The following is a 17,709-nucleotide window of genomic DNA, read 5'->3' as shown; positions in this document are numbered from 1 at the left end:
TTTGATCTCAGATTATAAAGAACGCTGAAACAAGTTCAAAATAAGAACATTAATATATAGGATTGGCCAAATTTCTTGTGTTAACACGAACACCACAGTGGTGAAATTGTTCCCATATGGCATTTCACATCTAAGCACATTAGTGTTAATGAGCTTTATATATTAAAAAAAAGTCATATTATTGCTCCAAGAATCAGTAGTGGAAAACATACCCTTGTGTTGGTATTCTGGCAGTTGAGGTGTGGGGTGACTCTCGTGGTGTATGGATATTGCAGAGGCTGTGGAACAGGACAGGCCTGCAGCTGAAGTTTGTGTTCCAGTTGTCTTGGTGCTGGCAGTTAACGGTAACATTGTGAAAATAGAATTTTATATGTGGATTGTTCGATTATAACAAACTTCAGTTTGTAACAATTTTTCTTTATAACACGGGGGCGTGAGGGCGGGAGTTGAGGGCTGGGGGTTAAGGTCCTTTATGAACAAAGCTTTTCTTTTGGTGTGCAGTTGTAGAAGAAAAATGTCTGAGGGCATTCTCTCCATTCTGAGATGTGGATGGAGATCAGTAGTGTGGTGTTCGAGTGCTGTAGCTGTCAATTTGTGTTTCTGCTAGTTGTCATTTTGTGCAGTGTGTATTCTGTACATTGCTGCATCCTGATATCTGCATGGTTTCTGTTGGTGGAATGTCAATAATGATCACTAATGAAATTGCAGAAATATACAGTTTGGAAACATGATTTCAAAGAATGAGATTTCATTAATTGGACAATAATTACAGAGCAAGAACATGCCATCTCTTTCTCTCTCTCTCACCCTTACACACTCACTAGGATATGACACTGAAGCAAACAAAACCAAAGAACAAAAATGCAATACTCCCTCCTTTCATACAATAATATTTAGTTTTTTGTATTTTGTTTGTTTCAAAGCGTTCTGTAGAAAAAAATGTGGTGGGTGGTATTTACAAAAATTGTATGTGGAATTGTATCGTGATTTTAGTTTTCAGCTATTCAAAGTAAATTATAATAGCGGGAAGAATATTTGTGATGATTGTGGATGTGTCAGATTTATACTGACAGTAATAGTTCTAATGTATTGTAAAGTTCAGGCTCTGAAAAACACAAGTAATGCACAAGTAGTTTGTTCACAAAATAGTTCAATTTTTACAAGCCATCATTCCTTATAAATGTTTGTATTGCTTTGATAGGGATCAATGTTCATTAATGAAATTAGAATTTATTACCTTTTTGGAGGATAAAGGGACAGCATTTTCTGGTTTTCTCATGTTGTGGAGTACACAGCCAGTTTCTTCAACCATACAACAGCAAAAGAAAACATTAAAAAAACACAAATATAAAAATATTGATAAGTTCAAGGTGAAATTAAGTGCAAGTGGAAATACATGTTTTGATATAATCACTTATTTCCCACCCTAATCAAAAGAAATCTCCCAGTTCAAGTTATTTGCTTTTAATGTATTCTTTGCTATGTACTTAATTTATTATAATTGGTACACATGTCCTCCTCTCATCCTTTGCAACCTTTGACCCTGGCTTATTTTTCATAAGAGTTGTAAATTGAATAGATGCTGAGTCAGCCAGCAAAATCAAAAGAGAACTCAAAAAACATACTATATATAAAAAAATCTAGAGTTACATTATCTTTCTCATTTCTCCCTCATATTTGTTCTTCAAAGAGAAACAAGTTTTGTAATGCGCTGGACCTCTGGTGGTACGAAAGGGTGATGCATTTGTGGAATAATTGATCAGATAAAGTAAAAGACTCTGGAAAGACGAAAGCGAGAAAAACAAAATTGGAGGAGAAAGAAACAGAAACACAAGTGAAGGGAAAGATCGAAAGCCGTGAAGGAAGAGGGAAAGAGAAACTGAAGTGAAGGAAGAGTTTGAGATTTTTTGACCAAGATCCTAACCTAAAGTGGCTGAGCATCTTTTGTTGGGACTTAGCCCAAAGGCATCAGACCTACTGAATCAAATATTTTGTTCAAATTAATTGTTAGGAATGACAATTGGCCTGAGTGAGCCTTGAGTCAAGAAACGTGTGTGGGTGTGTGTGATGCATGTGGGTGAGGTATTGTGTGGGGAGGCCTCCAATCGTTTTGTTGAGTGTATGGGAGAATAATGCAAGTACTGGTTTACCTTCATCAGTGTGTGGCGTGCTGTCTTCTTAACTTGCTTTGGTTTTGTTTAGTGACACATCTCATGCCAAACTGTAGTATGCGTATAGGGTAGAGACTGTTATAAGCGATTGAGAGTAAAGTTCAAGATATTCATGTCAACAAAGTTGGATAATATTGTGCACCAGTTCATCTTCACCATTTGATTTTGTGCCTTTTCCCATTTTTTTTCTGCTATCCTTGTAAATATATATATTTTAATTCTTTGTCATTTTATTATTGAGCTGGATGGATAGTCTTCCTTTAAGTGATTCTGGATCAAATTCTTCTTGGGATTCTCAGTTTCTGATTTGTAGGGAAAAAATATTAAACAGTAAAATGCCGATATCTTCAAGCAGTATTGTATCCATTGACTTTCAATACTTGTAAATTTGTCCTGCAGAACAATGAATTTTTTATTTGTCTGACTTTTTTTGTTTTCTGCATCTGATAGACATTTTTCCTCTATTGTGCCTTTGTCTCTGTTACATTGGCTTCTTTGTTCTTGTAACAGTCCTTTCTGTAAATCCAACATATTGTGAATATAGCCACTAAAATGTTCTCTGATTGTTACATCCTGTCCGGCTTTCAAATTGTGGTTATCTACATGCATTGCTTAAACGCATAAGGAGAGAATTGGTTAAAACCAGTTGGTAGAGTGAGTGTAATATATCATGCAGTAAAAGGTCTAACCTTTACATTGACAGCCTCTACATAGTCTTTATTATTATGTGTCTAAAAGATACACACGCATAGTTCTAAAGATTCTCTATATTTTCCCCCTCGTCTCAGTGTACTTCCCCTTGAAGATGAAGTTCAGTTTACTGTGTTGTTTCATATATATTACACACCTACTAATTCAAAGTCATTTTTTTCCACTAAACAAAATGAATTATCCAATAATTTGAATGAAACAACATAAATCATACAGCAAAGTGGAAATTCAACTATTTTCTTTTCAAAATAGGTCTAAAATACATTTTACCTATTTGCTGAATTTGAGGTAATTTTCTAAACACCTGAAAACATCTGAACTTAAAGCTGGTTCATTGTACATTATTGAAGTGCATTTCGGTTGTATTTATGTATTGCAGTGCTTTTGTTAATAACGCCCACTCAAATTCTGTTAATGTTAACCAGGGCTAAGCATGAAATCAAAGCAGAAAAATCGACAATTGTAGACAAAGTGAGAGAGCTTTGTTCAAGATGTTCTCCATCTGGCTCTTCATTTGGCTTTTAATTGAGTACTTTGTCACCATTTTGATTAGGAGTTGTTCCATATGAGTCTTGTGGTTATTAATGAACCCCTATTGTATTGTGGATTGAGAACAATGAAGTGCTTTTATTTATGTTTTAAAATCAAATTCTTAAATTTCCATTTGTGCATGCGTTTGATTGCAGTGTGCTAGGTTTATCGTAGAGGAGTAGTGGAACCTTGCTGTGTCTCCTGTCAGTTTTGACTTCATTAATAACTTGATTATATAAAACACTGACATCTTGTTTTATATGATGGGTTTCTATATTTTTAGATTGATCTGTTGTATCTTGCTTCTGATATATTGCCATTGTTTATAGTGGATGTGTGTGTGTGTTTGTGTGTGTGTGTGTCCGTGTCCAATTGCATGATTAACGTCCTGAATGTTTTTTCTTCCACAACCCTCGGTGGCAAATCATCCTATACATTTATCACTCTCAGTAAATGACGGCCACCCTTACGTACCTCACCCAAGTCATCAGTTTGCATTTGTGAACATAAAGAGAGAGTGTTAACAGGCTATTGTACTTTCCAATCCATCACCATTGACCATGCTCCTAATGTAGGAAGGTTTTTAAAAAAATGTATTTAGGTTTTCACACCTGATCACTATCCAGCAACCCCTGCTGGGAAGTATATGTGTGGATGCTGAGTTAAAACACAATGGACGTAATTTTGACTTTGGTCGATAGTGTAAAACGGGCGATATCGATTGAGAGATAAAGAAAGTTCAAACAACATGAATTTATATAGCATAGCTAATGTAGAAAATGTCCCAACCACTCTCCATAAGAGAACTTGTCACCATGCAGAAGAGTAAGCAGAGATGACTAAAAAGGGTGGGGGGGAGGGGGAGGAGGGGGAGGGGGAGGGGAAGGGGAAGGGGAGGAGGATATGTAGCGATGCAGAGGGGTTTAGGGAGAAAATAGGACTGAAGGCTGTGCCACCAATGGTGGAGCCAGAGGAGGTGAATAGGAGGCTAGAATAAGAGGATTGAACAGCAAGGGTTGAGATGAAGAGATAACGGAGATTGCAGAGCTAAGGTGGGGCAATGTCATAAAGGGATTTTTAAATGGGGTACAAGGAATTTGAATTCAATGATTTGGGGGATGGGTAATCGATGGAGGTTGTCAAGGGCTGGGCTGATGAATGGGAATTAGTGCTCGGCAGGATGCGCGTGGCAGAGTATTGGGCAAATTCGAGCTTGTGTATGATGGAACTTAGGCCGGTGAGGTGGAAGTTGGAGAAGTCAAGTCTGGAGGTAATGAAATTGTTGTGGTGAGGTAAAGAAAGAGGTGATGATATTGCAGAAATAAAAGTAAATAACCTTGGCGATGGCTAGTCTGGAGCTAATTCAAAGGGCAGGCAAGAGTTTCAACAGCCCTGGTGGTAAGGAAGAGCAGGGTTGAGTGCTATTGCAGAGGAGGAAATAAGTGGTCTTGATAGGGTGGGAAATGAGGATGGTAAAGGAGACGAGGTGATATGAGATGGCTTGTTCAATGATTAATACCTTGGAAATGGTGAGGCATTGTGATAACGAGATCAAGGGGTAGTCATGAGTGTAGATGGGGAGCTGATAAACGGTGAGATTAAATCAGGATGGGATGACAGAGAAAACTGACAATAGGAGTATATTTACTAATATGTATATCCTGTTACTCTATTACTCACCTATCTGTATTAAATATATCTCTATTAATTGGGAAAGGAGAGTTTAACATTTAATGCCATTTATAAAATTGGTATTTTATTGTCACTTTTTAAAATTTGTTTTTTCAAGTTGGAAAAAGATCAGTTGAATTGGAACTGTTCTATGATGTCACTTTATAATTTTGTGATGTCACATGGTTACTAAGGACCAATGGCGATCGACTACCGTCAACCAAAGGCAGATGAAAATTTCATTCATTCACATTGATTCCACAGACAAATCACAACACTCAAAAAAAAAAACCCAGAAGTAGTTACCAGGGAAGCAGTTACCTGCCAAATCCCTGTTCACAGCTGTATTGCCTTTACTACAACTACAACTACAACAACAACAGCAACAACAGCTTGCATTTAAATCGTGTCTTTTAAGGTAGAAAAATGTTCGAGGGCACATCGCAGAAGCGTAATCAGACAAAACTCAACAACAAAATTTGAAGGGGGTTACCAAAAGCTTGGTCAAAGAGGTGGGTTTTGAAGGAAGAGAGGGAGGTTGCGAGGCGCTGAGGTTTATGGAGGGAATTCCAGAACACAGGGTCTAGACGGCTAAAGGCATAGTCACCAATGGTGGGGGGGGGGGGCAATAGGAGTGGAGGATGTACAGAGGACAGAGCCTGGGGAACTTAGAGTTCTTGGAGGGTCGTAGGACTGGAGGTGGTTACAGGGATCGGGAGAGGGGTGGCCTTGAAGGGATTTAAACAAGATGATTTTAAATTTAAAGCTTTGGGGGACCAGAATCCAATGTAGGTCAGTGAGCACCACAATGATGGATGAACCCGACTTGATGCGAGATAGGATATCAGGCAGCAGGGTTTTGGATGAGCTGAAGTTTACGAAGGATAGAGGATGGGAGGCCAGCCAGGACAGCATTGGAATAGTTGAGTCTGGAGGTGACAAAGGCATGAATGTGTGTTTCAGCAACAGATGAGTTGAGGCAGGGTGGAGATGGTCAATCTTTGTGATGGAGATTATTTGGGGTTGGAAATTCAGCTCGTGGTCAAATCGAGACTGTGAACAGTCTGGTTCTGTCTAAGACGGTGCCATGGAGAGGAATGGAATGGGTTTAAGTTTGTGGTAGGGGCCAAAGACAATTTACACCCATTGGTTCAGAACCTTGTCAATCACATGAAGAACTTTAAGTCACTCAATTAACAAGATTTCTAGAAATCAACATAAATAGTGTGGCCACACAATCCTAAATGGCCAGTGTGAGATTAGTGAAAAGCATCACAAAGCTTTGAATGGTCACATGAGCACTGTTGTCATGAACTGTTAGAAATGTCACTCTATTGGAAAGGTTACACAATCACCATTGCCTAACGAATGAACGGACACCGCGCAACAATCGCCAGACAGGAGGGTTCCCTCCCAGTCGGGGAACACTTTAGCAGTCAAGGACATTCTGCCACCGATCTTCGGGTAAGCGTTCTCCAAGGCGGCCTTTGAGACACATGACAACGCAAAATCGTCGAGCAGAAATTGATAGCCAAGTTCCGCACCCATGAGGACGGCCTCAACCGGGATCTTGGGTTCATGTCACGCTGCACGTAACCCCACCAGCAAGGGGGGAAAAAAAAGTTATCTGTTTTAAATACAACTGGACATTCTCTCTCTCTGCCTTTCGGGTCTCTTTCTCTCTGTCTGAGTAATTTGACACAATGTGTATTCAGCATACTGGGACCTACTGTTTTCCGTGGCTAACCTGTCTGAACACCAACGACACCTTTGATTGGTGTGATGGTGTCCCAACCTAATATGAGATATGTGATTTGAGAACCTCACTACTCACCTGACGAAGGAGATAATCTCCGAAAGCTTGTGATTTTAAAATAAAATTGTTGGACTATAACCTGGTGTTGTAAGATTCCTTACATTTGTCCACCCCAGTCCTTCACCGGCATCTCCACATCTTGCCTAATGAGATTACTCAAAACAGAGAGAGAGATTCATTGTAAGAAACAGCACAGTATTATATTTTGCCAAACTTTTATGCTAATATTGAAGCAATATATCACAATAGCACTGCTCAATCACTATACACAATTTCTTGTGCTGACATGTGCCTATATCAGGAAAAGAGTGCATCAAATGTCTCTTACAAATTAAATAAACTTTACAATTGCTTATTAGTATTGATTTGTGCCAAAAATGAAATGAGTAACCTGTTCAGCTATCAACTAGCATTGAGATGTATTAATAAATTATAAGAACCTGCTCTGAAGGGATTGCTTGGGTAACAACTCCATGTATAATTGCTGTGATGAAGTTTAAATAAGAAAATGTGACCTTTATTCCTGATGGGGAACTTGTGTTAGCAGAAGTTAATATCTGCAACACTGACATGAATAATAATTTGATCAACTCGGCTTTCAATCTGGTTCATTATTGATTTTCTGTAATTTACAGGGGATGGTGCTAATTACTTAGTGCCTGCTAATAAAAGGGAATATACACATCCAGCTGGTGTTAAAGTCTTGTGATAACATGAATAGGATGTATGTCCTCATATAGTTTCAATAGCGAGCAAATTATATTTGAAATCTACAGACATTTTAATGGTTAGGAGAGAGCAGCAAATAAGTTGGTCTCCTTCCATTGGCTGCACTCCACAGAGAAAATGCTCTGTGCTCAGGGAAGTGGCAGCAATGCAGGTCCCAGAATATGTGGGGCTATGAACGTGCTGTTGGATTAAGGTTTCATTTTCAGAAAAGTAAACAGTCAGAGGTGGTCCTCCCGAGATTCCAGTAATTCAGCAATTGAGTGTCAACGTTCCACAGTGTGACTGGTACCTTTCTGTAAAAAAATAAAGGGGAGACTGACACATGGAGGTTGCTCTCTCTAGAAAGGAATGCCAAGAATAGGCAAATGTAAAATAGGGTTAAAATGCCTCTAAAAAGTTTCCACCGAAGCAAATGCACGAGTCGTGGAAAAGAATTGTTGATGGACTGCGAAGGATTTAGTTGATGCGTCAGTCACCCAGATAGTTTTAGATTTACAGCTGGTCAAAATAATGGCTTCAGTGTTGTACTGCTATGGTTATGGTAACTATTTATACCTGCCTTTACAATGCTATTGCACTTAGTGAGCAGGTGAATTCTTTCCTTATGTATAGAACTTGTTTCCAAACCTACAAGATGTCCATCAGTAAGTGAGAAATAGACTGTGGGTCTGGAGGCAAGCTGCGGTAACACGCTCAAATATATTACAGAAGTTCTCTTAACTATGGCATTTCCATTGCACTTTTATGCACTCCATTTGTATCAGGCACACCTCAAAACAATTCCTGGAACATCGCTACTGCAGTTTGAAAATAATAATTGTGAAACTGGATATTTTTTGCAATAAATTTAAAAATTCTTCAACAGTTTGTTGTGATTTGAACTTGGCAGGGTAACGATTTTGAATTTCAAAGACTGGGTGGCAAAGAGAATGCAATGAAATAATTGTCAGAAATGTCAGCTATTAACGAAGGAAAGTGCTTCTGAGCACTGGCACAAAATAAAACTGACAGATACAGACCGGCGCTGAGAGCTTCTCCGCAGGGAATTCAGCGAGGTATTTGAAGAGATCACTGTTTTGTGTCTGAAAGATTTGCACGTTGTAGATTTTGAGGGGGGAGGGTAGAGAGAAACCATCAAAGCACTGTCATTGTACACTCTCTAAAATATTCATTAGAAGTCCGTGTGGGAGGGTATAGGGTTGACAGGTTTGCAACGCAAATAATGCCTAATAGCTCACGAGCAATGAAGTCGTGAAGTTACGTAAATCATTTTCAGCGGTGAAATGTAAATCAGGGTATGTGGTCCACCACGATGTTAGAGTTTAGATCTGGAATACTTTACTTTTCAAGTTTTGTTCCCCCAAATGGTTGAGTCATTTTTCCAAGCTGTGACTGAGAGATGAGGGGGCCCAGTTTGCTTTAGAAGAGTTTGTGATGATATCATGGTAATAAGGCAGCTGTGGCTCCCTGCAATAAGATATGGGCTCTGTGCTGTCTGGTCAGATTGGCTGTATGGGGAAAGGCTACTATGTAAGGCCACCCCACCTTGTATTGTACACCATGAGTCATAAGTAATACTGTGTTTGAATTGTAATAATGAGATCACTTTGTGTACGATCTGTAGTGTTTTGGTTTGAATTGTACAGGTTTTGAATTGTGATATTTACATTGAACAGTGTGTATCCTTTAAATTCTATGAAATAAAGTATATATTTTGGGGGAAAAAAAGGAGGCTAAGGCTCAAAAGTTGCTCCAGCAACTTAGCTTTTATTTGCAGAGTTACACTGCAGATCGGAACTGATATAAATACAAATTGTTTTGTTGATGGGCACATCTTTGATTTGCAAAGTTTTGTGAATTTGCAATTCTTTTTGTGAGGTCGGCTGGGACCCACCATTAAGCTGCTCCTGTCAGTCCATGTATTAACGTCACTATAATTCGATTACCTGCTTAAATGTGTGTTTATGTGCACTGGAGTCTGATGGGAATTACACACTAGTAAAATTTAGGGGGTCAAATGTCTCCTGTTGATTTTACTGTTTTATTTTTACTTAGGCTAATTTTGACACTACAATAACTGACAAACAAATTTCATCTCTAATTTTCCCTGGCTATTACAATTTTCTTATTGTATTATTGCCTTATTGTATTATTCTGCATTAAGTGATGTTACCCCTACATTTTTGCTGATTGAGATATGGTACCAAGGTTAGTAATAAAATGTCACGGTATTTTTTTTTATTCGTTCATGAGGTGTCGGCGTCACTGGCAAGGCCAGCCTTTATTGCCCTTGAGAAGTAATGGTGAGCCGCCTTCTTGAATCGCTGCAGTCCGTGTGGTGAAGGTTCTCCCACAGCGCTGTTAGGAAGGGAGTTCCAGGATTTTGACCCTGCGACGATAAAGGAACGGCGATATATTTCCAAGTCAGGATGGTGTGTGACTTGGAAGGGAACGTGCAGGTGGCGGTGTTCCCATGTGCCTGCTGCCCTTGTCGTTCTAGGTGGTAGAGGTCGCGGGTTTGGGAGGTGCTGTTGAAGAAGCCGTGGCAAGTTGCTGCAGTGCATCCTGTGGATGGTACACACTGCAGCCACTGTGCGCCGTTGGTGAAGGGAGTGAATGTTTAGGGTGGTGGATAGGGTGGCAATCAAGCGGGCTGCTTTGTCCTGGATGGTGTCGAGCCTCTTGAATGTTGTTGGAGCTGCACTCATCCAGGCAAGTGGAGAGTATTCCATCACACTCCTTACTTGTGCCTTGTAGATGGTGGAAAGGCTTTGGGGAGTCAGGAGGTGAGTCACTCGCTGCAGAATACCCAGCCTCTGACCTGCTCTTGTAGCCACAGTATTTATGTGGATGGTCCAGTTAAGTTTCTGGTCAATGGTGACCCCTAGGATGTTGATGGTGGGGGATTCGGCGATGGTAATGCCGTTGAATGTCAAGGGGAGGTGGTTAGACACTCTCTTGTTGGAGATGGTCATTGCCTGGCACTTGTCTGGTGCGAATGTTATTTGCCACTTATCAGCCCAAGCCTGGATGTTGTCCAGGTCTTGCTACATGCGGGCACGGACTGCTTCATTATCTCAGGGGTTGCGAATGACCAACATTCAGAATTGTCCATGTTGTCTTCATACAAACTATAGTAACTATTATTGTAGATTGGTGGGAAATGTGCAATGTCTAGTTAAGCACTAAAATGCTTTACCACCCCCATTTGGGACCTTTCTCCCTCACCTCGCAATGTAGTGACTAAATAATCCACTTGCAGGTTCCATTTAAACTAGTAAACTGGATTTGTTTTCTTTTATTTCTCTCTTTAGCACAACCTCTGAAGACAGAGCTCCATCATCTGTGTTTTTATGTAGAGCTGGGTCTGGAATGATCCAGAATGACACCCTCCAGCCCCTCCCCCACCACCCCCATACCTTCCAAAGCAAAAAAATAACTCTAAAACCAGGAACCGTCCAAATCAGATGTAACAAATTTAATTTTGCCATTTATTATCTTTATAACTGCTGATTTACTCCATTACTTGTTTGTTAATACAGATTGACCTACTAGGACAATAAACAGTAACAGAATCACCTCTTGATGTAAACTGGGATTCAGGGCTCACACTGGGAGTATACTTGCTTTATATAAAAGATACCATGGACTGGGTCTGTAGGGCTGTCGAATAACTTAATTGAAAGACTTCAATTTATGCGCAGGTCTCTCAAAGCACCCGAAGCTCTTCACATACAATAAATTACTTTGAAGTGCAGTGGTGGTTGTTATGTAGGGATCTGCAGCCGTCAATTGTGCATAGCAAGATCCCGTAAATAGCAGTGATATGAATCACCAGTTAATCTATTTTTGGTGGTGTTGGAGATGAGAGAATATATGTTGAATTGGACACTGGGAGAGCACTCATCTCTTTAAATATGCTTTAGGATCTTCAGTGTCCACCAGAGCAAGCAGACAAGGCCTCAGTTTAATGTCATTTGAAGGACAACACCCCAACAATGCAGTATTATTCTGCATTAAGTGACGTTGCCTTATATTTATTGCTGATTGCAGTATGGTGCCAAAGTTAGTAATAGAAAGCTATGGTGATGACAATACTGGAGAATACCACACTGAAGAACCAATCTAGATTATGTGCTTAAGTCAGAGACTGTACTTGGATTCAGATGTATGAGTGCTACCAACGTAACCAAGCTGACAACTGAAAATTGCTATCCTATCCAGTGGGAATTTACTGTGTATCCTTTATTCATCTGTTTACTTTCTATTTAGGTTACCTCTTTGGTTAACTGTGTAATTTAGCTTGTTAAAGGGGAATATTATTTGCTGAAAAGTACTCCTTCCCCCTTCCAGTGCCGACTTTTAAAAAGTGTTTTATCCCAACGGAGATCTGATGTATCAAAACTCTCTGATTCCAGGAAACACGTGGGTCTATCCTCAGATGAGTCTGGAGTAAAGGTCCCCACTGGAATGACTGGAGCTTGTCAAGCTGCCTCCTGATCAGTAACAACACCGGAAACACCTGGAAGGATGGATCTCAGCTGGGGGACCCATTGATGTCAATTCTTCTATGAAGTTGAGGAATAAGGTTATGAATCTTTAATATACATTGGAGGCAGACTTTGAACAAAATGTGCTGCCTACAGACCTGTTTTTTTCCTTTAACCAATTAAATGTAGTGAATATAATAAGGGAGAATCTTTGGGTGGCCACTCAGTAGGGCTTACTGATGCTTGAAATTCATCATGGCTTTTTGATGGTGATAATTTCCAGCTTTCCTGACAGGGGATCTATTTTAATATTTCAATTTTTCACTGGCAAAAAATAGGAATATAAGCAGGGAACAGGGAAGACAACTGGCCCAAAGGTTAAGTATGGGCCAGATGAAAATTGAAGATAGAGCTGAACACGCCGAGTGCATGTGACCGCAGTACAAATAATATTTTTAAACTGGGCAGTGTGATGCAATGAGCCATTTATTTTACCCTCATCATTGCTCCAGTTTTCAAACTGGAAAATCAAGACCAGCTGGCAACCGCCACCAATCTCTCCCTGATTAAAGTAAAATGTCCACATCAGCCAAAAGCCATTACCACTCCAGAGCAGGGCAGGCCAGGCAGAGGTGAGTAGCGAAGTAAAAAAATAATCAGGCCGAGGCTCAGTTCCTGAGGAATTTGTGAGAAGCTAATCTGAGTTTAAAATGCCATCCATCAGTTTAAACTGGATTTTAAATCAAAGTTAAATAATCCATTTGAATGAAGTTTATTTATAAATACAAGCTCTGTGTACATCAGAGTGCAATTATTATGCTAAGCAATGCCCTGTCATCAATATGGTTTGATATCGATCTAATAAATAACAGGAACCGGCTATAAAATATGAATATAATTAAACCTAGATTAATGTATTGAATTTAAAATTATTTATATCTAAAATTAAAACCTTTATGCCTCATTAGTAAAAGTAAACATTAACTGATTATTTTTGGGTTTCTTGTGGCAGTTGATTATCAAATGCCCCATTAATGTTTGACATGATTGATCAAATATTGGATTACATTATACTTTCCTACACATTGTGTTGTTTATACCATCCTATAAATTGCATTGCTTTGAAGTTAAATTAGCATTAACTACCTTGCACATTGACACACTGGTACTCATTCCTGGTGCATTTTCTAATGGACACCAAGCTAATAAATGAAAACTAAATTTCAATATTTGTGTTTATTAAAACAGTCTAAATGCATTGATGAAAGATACATACATCTCATTCTACTGCTGCCAGCCGACTCAATTAAGTTTTCTTCCCTCTTTCTCTGCAGTAGCACCTGCCCTAGGATATGGTTTCATATTCTCTGGTACCTTGCCCAAGATGTCACTCTTCATGTCAGCCTAGGCAGCTAATGGATTGGCAAACTATTCAACCATCACAGCCAAGTCCAATGCTATCCTTCTGACGAGGGATCTATACCTGAAATATTAGTTTGTCTGTTGTCTCCACAGCATTTTCTGTTTTTGTTTCAGATTTCCAGCATCTGCAGTATTTTGCATATTGTTCTAATCCTATCCTTGTCTGACCTCCACAAACAGAAAGGGGGTCACTGAATAATGATCAGGGCACCCTGGGCGATTTTCCCCTGCCAAGTTCGGGCACAAAGAGTAAATGTACTGCCCGTTTGCTGCCCTGAAACATTTTTAATTGATTACATTTGATTAATTGACAAACATTTAATCTTAAAGCCACCACCTTATATTATGTAGATAGAAAGATTTGAGGTGGGAAACTTTCTTACGGTGCTGTTTTTCTCTGTGAATGGATAAAAATTTGTTGCTGATAGTCTGAAGTCAAAACATCAGGATTAACTGTGATCCATAATATATACATGATATCTTTGCATATAAAATTGTTACATAAAACATCACTATTACAGACAAGAGAACACTTTCATTACTGAAGTAAGACATTTATCAAATTGCTACCCCAATCTATCCTTAATGTAGCTTCTAGAAATAGCATTTTAACTGATTAATAATACATGGTATGCATTATTGTATATAAGAAACAGAAGATTATAAAAAGTATCAGTGATTAATGCTTAAGAAGTTATTTGAATAAGTAAATTTGCTTGTACAAAGGCAGGAGTCAGGAGCGCAGGATGAGCTGAGGTGGCGGAGAGAAGTGGCCCATAAAAAGGCGGGAGTCAGGGGCGGCTGAGCGCGAGCATCAGGGAGAGAGGAAAAAAAACCCAAAGTGGCGTCAAAACAAGGGGAGTAGCTGATTGGCGAGTGTTTCTTTTTCTGGCGAGTGTTTCTTTTTCTGGCGAGTGTTTCTTTTTCTGGCGAGTGTTTCTTTTTCTGGCGAGTGTTTCTTTTTAAGTCTTTAGTTTATTTTTGTTAAGTTTAGTTAATAATCTAATAAACCAAGGCATAGCAGGGAAGCTCAGATGCGTCAAAAGCACGTCTTGTGCCATGTGGTTGTCCAGGACGCTTCCTGCATGAAGTGTCGTCAGCTGGAGCAGCTCGAGCTCAGGATTTTGGAGCTTGAACAGTAGCTGGTGCCACTGCAGTGCATTCACGAGGTTGAGAGCTACGTGGATAGCACATTTCAGGAGGTGGTCACCCCACAGCTTGAGAGTGCAGGCAGAGAGGGCGATCGTCCCACCCAGGCAGACAAGGAGGACCAGGCAGGTAGTGCAGGAGTCCAGTGAGTGCATCTCACTCTTTAACCAGTATTGAGGGAGAGGGTTCCTCTGCTGGAGTGCAGCCAGAGCCAAGACCATAGCACCATGAGTGGCTCAGCTGTACGGTGTGGTGGGAGGTGGGGGGGAGGAGAAAGGTCAGCACAGCAATAGTGATAGGGGATTCTATAGTTAGAGGAGCAGTCAGGTGTTTCTGCAGCCGCAGATGTGAGCCCAGGATGGTATGTTGCCTCCCTGGAGCCAGGGTCAAGGATGTCACTGAGCAGCTGTCAAACATTCTGGAGAGGGAGGGTGAACAGCCAGAGGCCGTGGTCCATATCGGTACCAACAACATAGGTAGAAAGAGGGATGAAGTGATGCAGGAAGATTTTAAGGAGTTAGGAAAGAGAGTAAAAAGCAGGACCTCAAAGGTAGTAATCTGATTACTCCCGGTGCCACGCACTAATGAGAATAGAAATAGGAGGATAGAGCAGATGAATGTGTGGCTGAAGAGATGGTGCAGGAGGGAGGGCTTTAGATTCCTGGGGCATTGGGACCGGTTCTGGGGGAAGTGGGCCCTGTACAAGCTGGACCGGTTGCACCTCAACAGAGTCAGGATCAATATCCTTGCGGGGAAATTTGCTCGAGCTGTTGTGGAGGGTTTAAACCAGCTTGGCAGGGGGATGAGCACCTGAGTGTAGATTCAGATGGGACAGAATCAGAACTGGAGATAAAAGGCAGAAAGTTAGTAAGTGACTTAGGAAGGCAGAGGAAACAAAGGTTAGAAAATAAACTGCAAGGGAGTTTGGCAGTGTTTAAAGGTATATACCTCAATGCAAGGAGTATAATGAATAAGGCAGATGAGCTGAGGGCACAGATAGACACACGGCAGTATGATAGCTTAGCTATTACAGGGCCGGATGAAATGTATCCCAGGCTGTTAAAAGAAGCAAGGGAGGAAATAACAGAGGCTCTGACCATCATTTTCCAATCCTTCCTGGATACAGGTGTGGTGCCGGAGGATTAGAGGACTGCTAATGTTGTACCACTGTTTAAAAAGGGAGCAAGGGATAGACGGAATAATTACAGGCCAGTCAGTCTAACCTCGGTGGTGGGCAAATTATTGGAATCAATTCTGAGGGACAGGATAAACCGTCATTTAGAAAGGCATAGAGTAATCAAGGATAGTCAGCATGGATTTGTTAAGGGAAGGTCATGTCTGACTAACTTGATTGAATTTTTTGAGGTGGTAACAAGGGGGGGTCGATGAGGGTAGTGCAATTGATGTAGTCTACATGGATTTTAGCAAGGCTTTTGACAAGATCCCACTTGGCAGACTGGTCAAAAAAGTACAAGCCCATGGGCAATAAATGCTGTCCTTGCTAGCGACGCCCACATCCCATATAAATAAAAAAGATCCAAGGAAGAGTGGCAAGTTGGATCCAAAATTGGCTCAGTGGCAGGAAGCAAAGGGTAATGGTCGACAGGTATTTTTGTGACTGGAAGGCTGTTTCCACTGGGGTTCCACAGGCCTCAGTACTAGGTCCCCTGCTTTTTGTGATATATTATTAATGATATGGACTTAAATGTAGGGGGCATGATTAAGAAGTTTACAGATGAAACAAAAATTGGCCGTTTGGCTGATAGTGAGGGGGAAAGCTATAGACTGCAGGAAGATATCAATGGACTGGTCAGGTGGGCAGAAAAGTGGCAAATGGAATTCAATCCGGAGAAGTGTGAGGTAATGCATTTGGGGAGGGCAAACAAAGCAAGGGAGTACACAATAAATGGGAGGATACTGAAAGGTGTAGAGGAAGTGAGGGACCTTGGAGTGCATGTCCATAGATCCCTGAAGGTAGCATGACAGGTAGATAAGGTGGTTAAGAAGGCATATGGAATACTTTCCTTTATTAGCCGAGGCATAGAATATAAGAACAGGGAGGTTATGCTGGAATTGTATAAAACACTGGTTAGGCCACAGCATGAGAACTGTGTACAGTTCTGGTCACCACATTACAGGAAGGATGTGATTGCACTAGAGAGGGTACAGAGGAGATTTACGAGGATGTTGCCAGGACTGGAGAATTTTAGCTATGAGGAAAGATTGGATAGGCTGGCGTTGTTCTCTTTGGAACAGAGGAGGCTGAGGGGTGATTTAATTGAGGTGTACAAAATTATGAGGGGCCTGGATAGCGTGGATGGGAAGGACCTATTTCCCTTAGCAGAGAGGTCAATAACCAGGGGGCATAGATTTAAAGTGATTGGTAGAAGGATTAGAGGGGAGTTGAGGAAACATTTTTCACCCAGAGGGTGGTGGGGGTCTGAAACTCACTGACTGAAAGGGTGGTAGAGGTAGAAACCCACAACTCATTTAAAAAGTACCTGGATGTGCACCTGAAGTGCTGTGACCTACAAGGCTACAGACCGAGTGCTGGAAAGTGGGATTAGGCTGGGTGGCTCATTTTCAGCCGGCATGGACACGATGGGCCGAATGGCCTCCTGTGCCGTAAATTTTCAATGATTCTATAAAAGGGACCCTTTGACTTACATTTCCTCAGATGCCCTCGGAGTGTGGAAACTCTTTTTAAAAGTGTTTACATCTTTTTCAGAGTCAATGTGGAATATTTAAACATGCATCCTAAATTCTTCATCCTCATTAGGTGTGTCATCTTATTTAAAATAAAAAGCACTTTTTGAGATCCACGTATAAATTTTTGCCCTGGATTTGCTCTTCAGAAGCATTTTGCTTAGGCCCCAGGTCTATGGGTGTGAGACTTTTTAGCATCTCTATCTAAAATTGTCCAATACTTTGAATTCATTGATCTGACTTTGTTGGTTAGGAGGAGCACTGCTGGTACATGACTGGCCATTAAATTCAATAGCAGTTTTCTTGAAGCAAC

The sequence above is a fragment of the Heptranchias perlo genome, chromosome 30 (assembly GCF_035084215.1).
Source record: "Heptranchias perlo isolate sHepPer1 chromosome 30, sHepPer1.hap1, whole genome shotgun sequence".
NCBI lineage: Eukaryota > Metazoa > Chordata > Chondrichthyes > Hexanchiformes > Hexanchidae > Heptranchias > Heptranchias perlo.
Note: the sequence above shows the minus strand (reverse complement) of the source record.